Source organism: Zingiber officinale, chromosome 6A, assembly GCF_018446385.1.
Source record: "Zingiber officinale cultivar Zhangliang chromosome 6A, Zo_v1.1, whole genome shotgun sequence".
Lineage (NCBI taxonomy): Eukaryota > Viridiplantae > Streptophyta > Magnoliopsida > Zingiberales > Zingiberaceae > Zingiber > Zingiber officinale.
In genome coordinates this window covers 149394756-149403377 of record NC_055997.1, presented here as the reverse complement: position 1 = coordinate 149403377, position 8622 = coordinate 149394756, and the positions used below count along the sequence as shown (strand labels likewise).

Genomic DNA, 8622 nt, shown 5'->3' with positions numbered 1-8622 from the left:
AGGCTAGAACTCCATCAGCGTTGACCTCAGCATGGGCTAGTCTATAACTGTGTGACCCTAGTTCGTCGTATATGGTTAAGGGGATAACTGTCCCTCTGGTCACATCTATGCCCTCGATGGTCGAAAAGATGGAAGTCAAAATATGGCAATAGGGCATATGCACTATACGGGATGTGACTGTACTAGATGCTGAGATAATGTTCTGGAACATGTGTAAGGCTATATCAATGTCCAAACGATGACTCAGGGCATATAGAAAGAATGAATGTGAGGATCGCATATTCGGGGCATCCCGAGATGAGATCGGCAGTATGTAGGCTGTCAGGACCCTATACATAACATAGTCCTGGACTCTAAGAAAAACTGACCTGAACTCAGTCAAGCCGAGTGGTCTCCCCCCCCCCCCCCCCCAAAAAAAAGTACGTATAGATAGTGTCTAACGTAATATGAGAGTAGGGATCGCAAAATGGCAGATCCCTACCGGGGTAGAATAGGAAGGTACACTCTGACGCTCTAAGTCCTAAGGCGGTACGTAACGAAGTGGGGGTAAGCTGGATGTCAGTGCTACCGACTCTAGAGGAGTATGTGCGATCATCAACCCTTTCAAGGTTGTGATAGAATTGTGCACATAAATCATGATTTACTGCATTATTGCAGTAAACCAATTTGTCCAGCTGATAGTATTCTATCATCTGGACCGATGGATGATAGTACTGACTAAAAAAGAGCCTATTTACGTATCTAGGTTTGATAAGGTTAAATTTGAAGTTAGCAAATGTAGCCCTAAGTTGGTCGGTTAGGAATCTGAGGTCAGCTGATGGGAGTATAGCCGGATTGGGATCGACTTGATGTCATTTCCTATGTTCATCAAAATAATTTTGAAACTAAGTTTTAAAAGATTTTTAAAATAATTTTGAAAATAAGTTTTAAAAGATTTTTAAAGTAATTTTGAAAATCAATTTTTAAAAGATTTTTAAAATGATTTTTTAAAAGATTTTTCAAGTAATTTTGAAAATAAGTTTTAAAAGATTTTTAAAATAATTTTGAAAATCAGTTTTTAAAAGATTTTTAAAATAATTTTTTAAAAGATTTTTCAAGTAATTTTGAAAATAAGTTTTAAAAGATTTTTAAAATAATTTTTCAAGTAATTTTGAAAATAAGTTTTAAAATCTTTTAAAAATTTAAAATGATTTTTAAAAGATTTTTCAACTAGTTTTGAAATTAAGTTTTAAAAGATTCTATTTAAAAAAAATATTAATTACGAATTTAATTTTGAATTTGAATTTTAAATTCCTTAGTCATCTCACCCGATCTAAATTTTCAATCAGGGAATACTATAATTTTTATGAGATGAATTGAGGTTCAATTTTAGGGTTATGTTTAATTTTGTGTTAGATTCAGGTTTAGCTTTGGGTTCAACAAGTAAGCATTCTTTGGATAAACTTCTGGGTTATGGTGAGTCACAAGGAACTCATTAAAGTAACCATGTCTTCGAGGTTTTTCAAATAGTCCTACCCATTGAACTTAATACTAAACCTTGGTCTAACTAGTTAGGATCCATTTAAGGGTAGCTTCGGTCAGTTCCACTTGGCCAAATGCACCAGGTCGAAGCCATATCTTCCTAGACATGTGATGCCCAAGCTTCCCTAACGTACTATCATCCAAAAACTTCACCAGTACCGTGGGTCAAGTTAAACCTAGCTCCTTTTAATCTAACCTTAATTACCCTGTCGGGTAGTCTACTCTTGTTTACCCATTTCGGGTAGATTAAGTTTGGTTACCCAGTCGGGTAGTTTAGTTGGGGGTGCCAGCTATTCTGGATCCTCCTTCTATATTTTTTTTATTTGATTTAAATTGAATTTTGAATTTTAAATTTTGAATTTTAATTTAATTTCAAATTTTTTTAATTTTTAAATTTTAATTTAATTTCGAGTTTTTTAAATTGAATTTTGAATTTTAATTTAATTTTGAATTTCTTAATTGAATTTTGAATTTTAATTTAATTTCGAATTTCTTATTTGAATTTTAAATTTTAAATTTTAAATTTTAATTTAATTTCAAATTTTTTAATTGAATTTTGAATTTTAATTAAATTCCAAATTTCTTATTTGAATTTTGAATTTTGAATTTTAAATTAATTTCGTATTTCTTATTTGAATTTTGAATTTTAAATTTTAATTTAATTTCAAATTTTTTAATTTAATTGGAATTTATGTTCGTTTTATTAATATTGTTTTTCTTTTTGCTCCCCCTGGATCATAGCCTCAATATGGTCTATCGAGGTAGTGTATTTGATCCTTCGGAATCCAATATTGACCAAGTCCAATTTGATTAATCAATTTGGACTTGGGGATCCATGCTTGGACTGTTTTTTTATTTGTTCTTTTTACAAGAGATATGTAAGATTTGTATTTCCTTTTTGGTTTAAATCCTAGACCAGTTCTATTGTACACGGCTCTTTGTGTCCCAAGAATTAGGTCAAGATTCTTGGAACCTAAAGAAAATCGTTCTAGTGTTTTCTCCAGATCCTTGACTTGAGTTTTCAGATTGGAGTTCTCTTCTTCATGTTTTTGAACTTGAGTTGAGTTTTCAGTCTGAACTGGTTCAGTCAAAGATTTGGAGTCAGTCACTTCTTTAAGGATAACTACTTCCTTTAAAAGTGACTTAATTCTAAGATTTGACTTAGCTTTTTCGTAATAAATAATTGACTAAGTTATTGAGTCGAGGGATACTTACAGAGGGATCGGGCCCTTCGAAAACGGATACGGATATGGATCCGTGGCTTCGCTCGGACTCGGCCTCCGACTCGATCTCGCTCTCGGATTCGTTGATTTAGTCCCGGGCCATCAACACAAGTAAACTCGTCTGATCGAGTTCGTCATCGTCATCTTCTGAGGAAGATTCGTCCCATGTCGCCTTTAAGACCTTCTTCTTTCTTTGCTTCTTTGCATCCTTTTGATTAGGGCAGTTGGCTTTAATGTGCCCCTTCTGGTTGCACCCGTAGCAGATCACTTCGAATTTTACCTTAGAACTTGGTTGGGCCTCCTTGGATTGGACTAACTTCTTTAGGTCCCTCTTATTGAAGCCTTTCTTCTTCTTGTAGAGTCTCTTCACAAGGTTCATGAGCTCGGTTGTTAGTTCTTCATCTTCATCATTTGAGTCGGGTTCTTCTTCTGACTCTGGTTCAATTCTTTGTCGTGATCTAGATTCACGCGTTCGACTGGTACCTGCAACCAAAGTAACCCCTTTCTCGGTTGGCTGTGCATTAGTCTGCTCATGTAATTCAAACTCACAGAATAATTCATCTAACTTTATTGAAGATAAATCCTTGGAGACTTTGTAGGCATCTACCATTGCTTCCCACAATGTGCTCCTCGGAAACGAGTTTAGTGCGTACCTTATGACGTCCCGATTCTCTACCTTTTGCCCGATTCCGTGGAGAGAATTGAGGATGTCTTGAATTATTACGTGCAGTGAACTTGCCATCTTACCTTCTTGCATTTTCAGATTATATAATTTATTAAGTAAAAGATCTCTTTTACTTACCTTGGTATCGGAGGACCCTTCGTGAAGCTCGATCAGCTTCTCCCATAACTCCTTGGCGCTTGAGAATGGATCGACGCGGTTTAGTTCCTCCTTTGTTAATCCGCACTGGAGGGTACAAGTTGCTCTGGCATTTGCCTCCACCTTCTTGATTAATGCAGGTTCCCAGTCCTCGCAGGGTGTAGGATTGCAGTCTTTATCCGTTGGCAGATCCAAGCCAGTCTTGACGATCATCCACGTCTCGAACTGGATCTTCAGGAAGTTCTCCATTCTGCCCTTCCAGTAACCAAAGTCCTCTCCGGTGAAGAGCGGGGGACGGACAGTGCTATAACCCTCTTGTTGGGCCATTTTAGATCAACTATGAAGAAAATGAACGACAAAAAAATTTCCAGGACTTGGTCCTGGATTAGTAGTGCGGGAAGTATTTAAAAGAAAACGATCTCGAGTGGTGTTGTACCAACTTCGAGCTAAAACTGATTCGAGAAAAGAATTAGAATATAGCTATAAAGCTAAATTCTAATTGACTCCGAAAAATCTGAAAATACCACGAAAAATAAATTGTTTTGAATGGTGGTTGCACCGATTCAAAATGACCCCGCTCTAATACCAATTGTTGAATCGAGACGCGCTAGAGGGGGGTGAATAGCGCTCGTGGCTTTCACTCGGTTCGGAATTGTAAAACTATCGGAGTTAAAACACACAGCGGAATAAATAAAAGCAAACAAAAAGAACACAAGGATTTACTTCGTTCGGAGCCTAGATCGACTCCTACTCGAAGGCCCGCGATCCTTGATAGCTTTCCGTGGGCAACAACTATAATCTCGATAAGGTTTACAAGTATAACAATTTACATCTTAATTTAAACCAGAAATCTTATACAGACAACAATGGATGAAAAAGTGAAGCTCCGGGTCATCGGTGTCAAGTCGCAGCACTTCCGGGTCGTTGATTTAGCAGCACGCAGCAAGAGGATCACTTGGAATGAGTTGTACTGAGCTGCTAGTCGAAACTCTCTTATAAAGGGTGTTCAAGGCGCCTTGAAAGCCATCCAAGGCGCCTCCATGCTGGCCGAGTAATACGCTGAGATAGGGGCTGAACTGGTCGAACCTTATCAGGTTCAAGGCGCCTTCATGCTTCCTCAAGGCGCCTTCCTCCTCCAGTCCAAGGTGCCTCCAAGCCTGCTTCGCAGCCAGCTCATCTTTTGCACCCGAGGCGCCTTCATCCTCCAGTCCAAGGCGGCTCCAAGCCTGCTTCGCAGCCAGCTCATCTTTTGCACCCGAGGCGCCTCCAAGCTCCATGGAGGCGCCTCGGACACTGTTCATCCAAGGTAAACTTGTGCTCCTTTGCTCCTGCAAAAGTGTTAGTCCCAAACACATACCCTGCAAAACAAAGTTAGCACAAAACAACAGTAAATATGATAACAGAATATAATGACAGTCTCCGGACTGTCCGGGTCTGACTTCGGATTTCCAACCGGAAACCCTAGGTCGACCCGACGCCTACTGTTCCCTCTACGGGGAGCGCGTCCTCACCTACTCCACTCAGGAGATTTACCTAATGCCAGTGCGATCCTCCAGATCGACTGGACTTTTGCTCGGTGCTCGATGCTTCCGGACTTTCTGCTGGACTTCCGCTTCCCGGCTGGTCCAATTTTTCACCTGGTTTGCGACACCAGGACTTTCCACCTAGGGTTACCCCCCCCCCAGGACTTTTGCCTGAAGCACTCGACCCACCAAGACTTTACGCATAGGGTTACCACCCCCTATGACCTAGGGTTACCACCCCCTAGGTTTTCACCTTGTCTAACCGTAGCTAGGGCTTTTGTTTAAGTACAGTTAGGACTTTCCTGCAATCTCATTCAGACCGTTAGATCACCACACATCTTAACTTTGAATCCTTTACCATTATCAAAACTTAGGTTCGATCGTCGGATGCTTTCCGCACCAACAAAGAGTACACTTAATGTAGGTCTTTGGTATCCTAGGACTAGGAATTTTGAGTTGATTGGGTACACCGATTCCGATTATGCGGGTTGCAAATTAGATAGAAAGAGTACTAGCGGTGGATATCAATTTCTTGGATCTTCCCTTGTAAGTTGGAGTAGTAGAAAACAACCTTGTGTGGCCTTGTCCATAACCGAAGCCGAGTATGTGGCCATGGGTAGTTGTGTAGCTCAATTACTTTGGATGATGCATACTTTAGAAGATTATGAGCGTCACTATTCCAAAGTTAAGGTTTTGTGTGATAATGTTAGCACCATCAACTTAACCAAAAATCCGGTGCACCACTCTAGGACAAACCACATTGAAGTGAAACATCATTTCATTAGAGATCATGTGGTAAGAGGAGACATTGAACTACTTTATGTTGAATCTAAATCTAATCTTGCCGATATTTTTACCAAACCTTTACCCGAAGCAGAGTTCACCTCTATTAGGAGAGAACTTGGTATGTGTTTTGTCGAATAGTGAGTATCGCATTACATGCTCCCACATCACATTATGCATTTACCTTTTTGCATCTCACAATAGACCTAAGAAGTCTTGCTTGTGTACCTCTTCAATTAGACATCATGTGAGATGATTAGGATGATGTTTTTGGTTCAACATGTTCGTCATGATACATGACTTTGAGCTAATATGACATCTAGTCACATTGATCCTTAATTGGACCAATCATTGGGAAGGTTTGTGCAAAATTAATGTGTGCATAGCCCTTTGAATATGATTGGAAATTTTATATTTACAATATGTATACAACTTATTTTTGAAACTTTGGTTGCAGTTTGTGTTTGAATGGGAGTTATCATTGAATAGTTAGATACGAACCTACTAATATGTTGAAGTTTTCGATAATTTTTCAATTTTGTGTCAATCTTCAAGAATAAAAGTCGTTTGTGTCAAACCTTATGTTTCCTTGAGAATATGCAACATATATAGTGTGTAGACGAAATTTCATGTTTTTTTGGAGTAGTGTACAATTAGTTGTGCATTTTCAAAAGTCGGATCTGAAAATTTTCTGAACTGCAGTAATATTAGATTCCCCAATCGATCGGTCGATCGATTGGGGAGCTCGCACTTCACCATAAAAGGTAGTTGAATCGATAAATGAATCAATTCAGGGTGCTTCAATCGATCAATGGATCGATTGAGATGCATCTTCGATTTCACAGAAGCCATCTGAATCGATCCATGGATCGATTCAGGATGTTTCAATCGATCAATGGATTAATTGAGATGCGATTTCGATTCCCACAGAAGCCATCTGAATCAATCAATGGATCGATTCATCATTTTTGAATCGATCGATGGATCGATTCAAATGCATTTCCGTCATAGAGGCTTTGTGAATCGATCGACCGATCAATTCACTTACTCTCAATTGATCGGTCGATCCATTGGGAATTTAAAGCCCAACTTCAATCACTGTTAACCTAAGTTCGCTCTCATTTCTTCTCGACTCCGTCCCGTGCCCTAGCCTGCACGATTCACCCGGCGACTCTCCTGCCTGGGTTGGCCGTCCTCTCCGACGGTTCTCTCTGGCGAAGGGCGTCCTCCCATCTCTCTTCCATCTCCGCTCCTCTCTCTCGGCGAACGGAGCCACTCAGTTTCCTTCATCTCTGCATCGCCCACACATCATGAGAACTCTGAACCCTAGGTAATCTTTTCACTCTATTTTCATTCCTTTTTTTTTGGCTCTTATTTCTAACCCTGGGGTGCTAATCTCTGTGTGTTGTGTGTTCCTTTGTGGCACATCACTTCTCTCATGCATCGCATTGTCTACATTGTCATTGCATTTTCTCTACATTTCTTCTCTGCATTATTGTCGTGCATTTTCTTGTCATTGCTGTTGCTTGTTTCCTTTCATTGGTTATCTTTAGGAAGAAACAAAAGGTTCATAAGTCGGGTGAGGGTAATCTTAACAAATTTCATCGTGATGGGAATAGATCATTGCAATTGTTGGTCTTTAACGAGGAATTCCTAGTAAGCACGAGTCATCAGCTCACGTTGACTACGTCCCTGCCCTTTGTACACACCGTCCGTCGCTCTTACCGATTAAATGGTCTGGTGAAGTGTTCGGATCGGGGGGGAGGGCATGGGTGGTTCGCCACTCGCAACGTCTTAAGAAGTCCATTGAACCTTATCATTTAGAGGAAGGAGAAGTCGTAACAAGGTTTCCGTAGGTGAACCTGTGGAAGGATCATTGTTGAGAGAGCATATAGAATGACGGATGATTGTGAATGCGTGAATGTGTCCCTTTCTTCGCCCCACCCACGTCACATCGGTGGGCGATTGATCGAAGCTCGGTGCGATCGACACTAACGAACAATGAACTCGGAAGCGGAGGGCCCTTTGGCGTGCGCAGGGGAGCCCAATGTGTCGGAGATTCCTCGGAATCAATCAAGCGACTCTCGGCAATGGATATCTCGGCTCTTGCATCGATGAAGAACGTAGTGAAATGTGATACTTGGTGTGAATTGTAGAATCTCGTGAAACATTGAGTCTTTGAACACAAGTTGTGCTCGAGGCCTTGCGGCCGAGGGCGCACTTGCTTGGGTGTCATAGCATCGTTGCCTTTGCTCCATGCCTTGTCGGTTGGTGCCGAGCGCGGAAATTGGCCCTGTGTGCCCTCGGGCACAATCGGCCGAAGAGCGGGCAAGTCGGTAGTCGTGGGGCACGACGGGTGTTGATCGTCGTGAGCGGGAACAGAATGTTGTCCCCGTCGTTTTCGGACGAGTCCTCTAGAAACCCTACGTGATTGCTGCACCGAGCGAAAGAAAGAAAGTGTCGTGTCCATCAACTTGTGGCCCCAAGTCAGGCGAGGCCACCCGTCGAATTTAAGCATATAAATAAGCGGAGGAGGAGAAACTTACAAGGATTCCCCTAGTAACAGCGAGTGGACCGGGATCAGCCCAGCTTGAGAATTTGACGGTTGAATCCGTCCGAGTTATAGTATGGAGAAGTGTCCTCAGTGACGGATCGGGCCCAAGTCCCTTGGAATGGGGTGCCGGGGAGGGTTTAAGCGGCAGAGTGACCTTGCTACCACGATCCACTGAGATCTAGCCTTTCGTTGTGCGGA

At 41.2% G+C, this 8622-nt stretch overlaps 1 non-coding gene across 1 annotated transcript; it reads left to right on the top strand.

Annotated features, from left to right (window-relative positions):
• Positions 1 to 7949: 7949 nt before the first annotated feature.
• Positions 7950 to 8105, top strand: LOC121999046. The gene has a single exon (XR_006116791.1). It is a non-coding gene; the product is annotated as a 5.8S ribosomal RNA (ribosomal RNA).
• Positions 8106 to 8622: the final 517 nt, after the last annotated feature.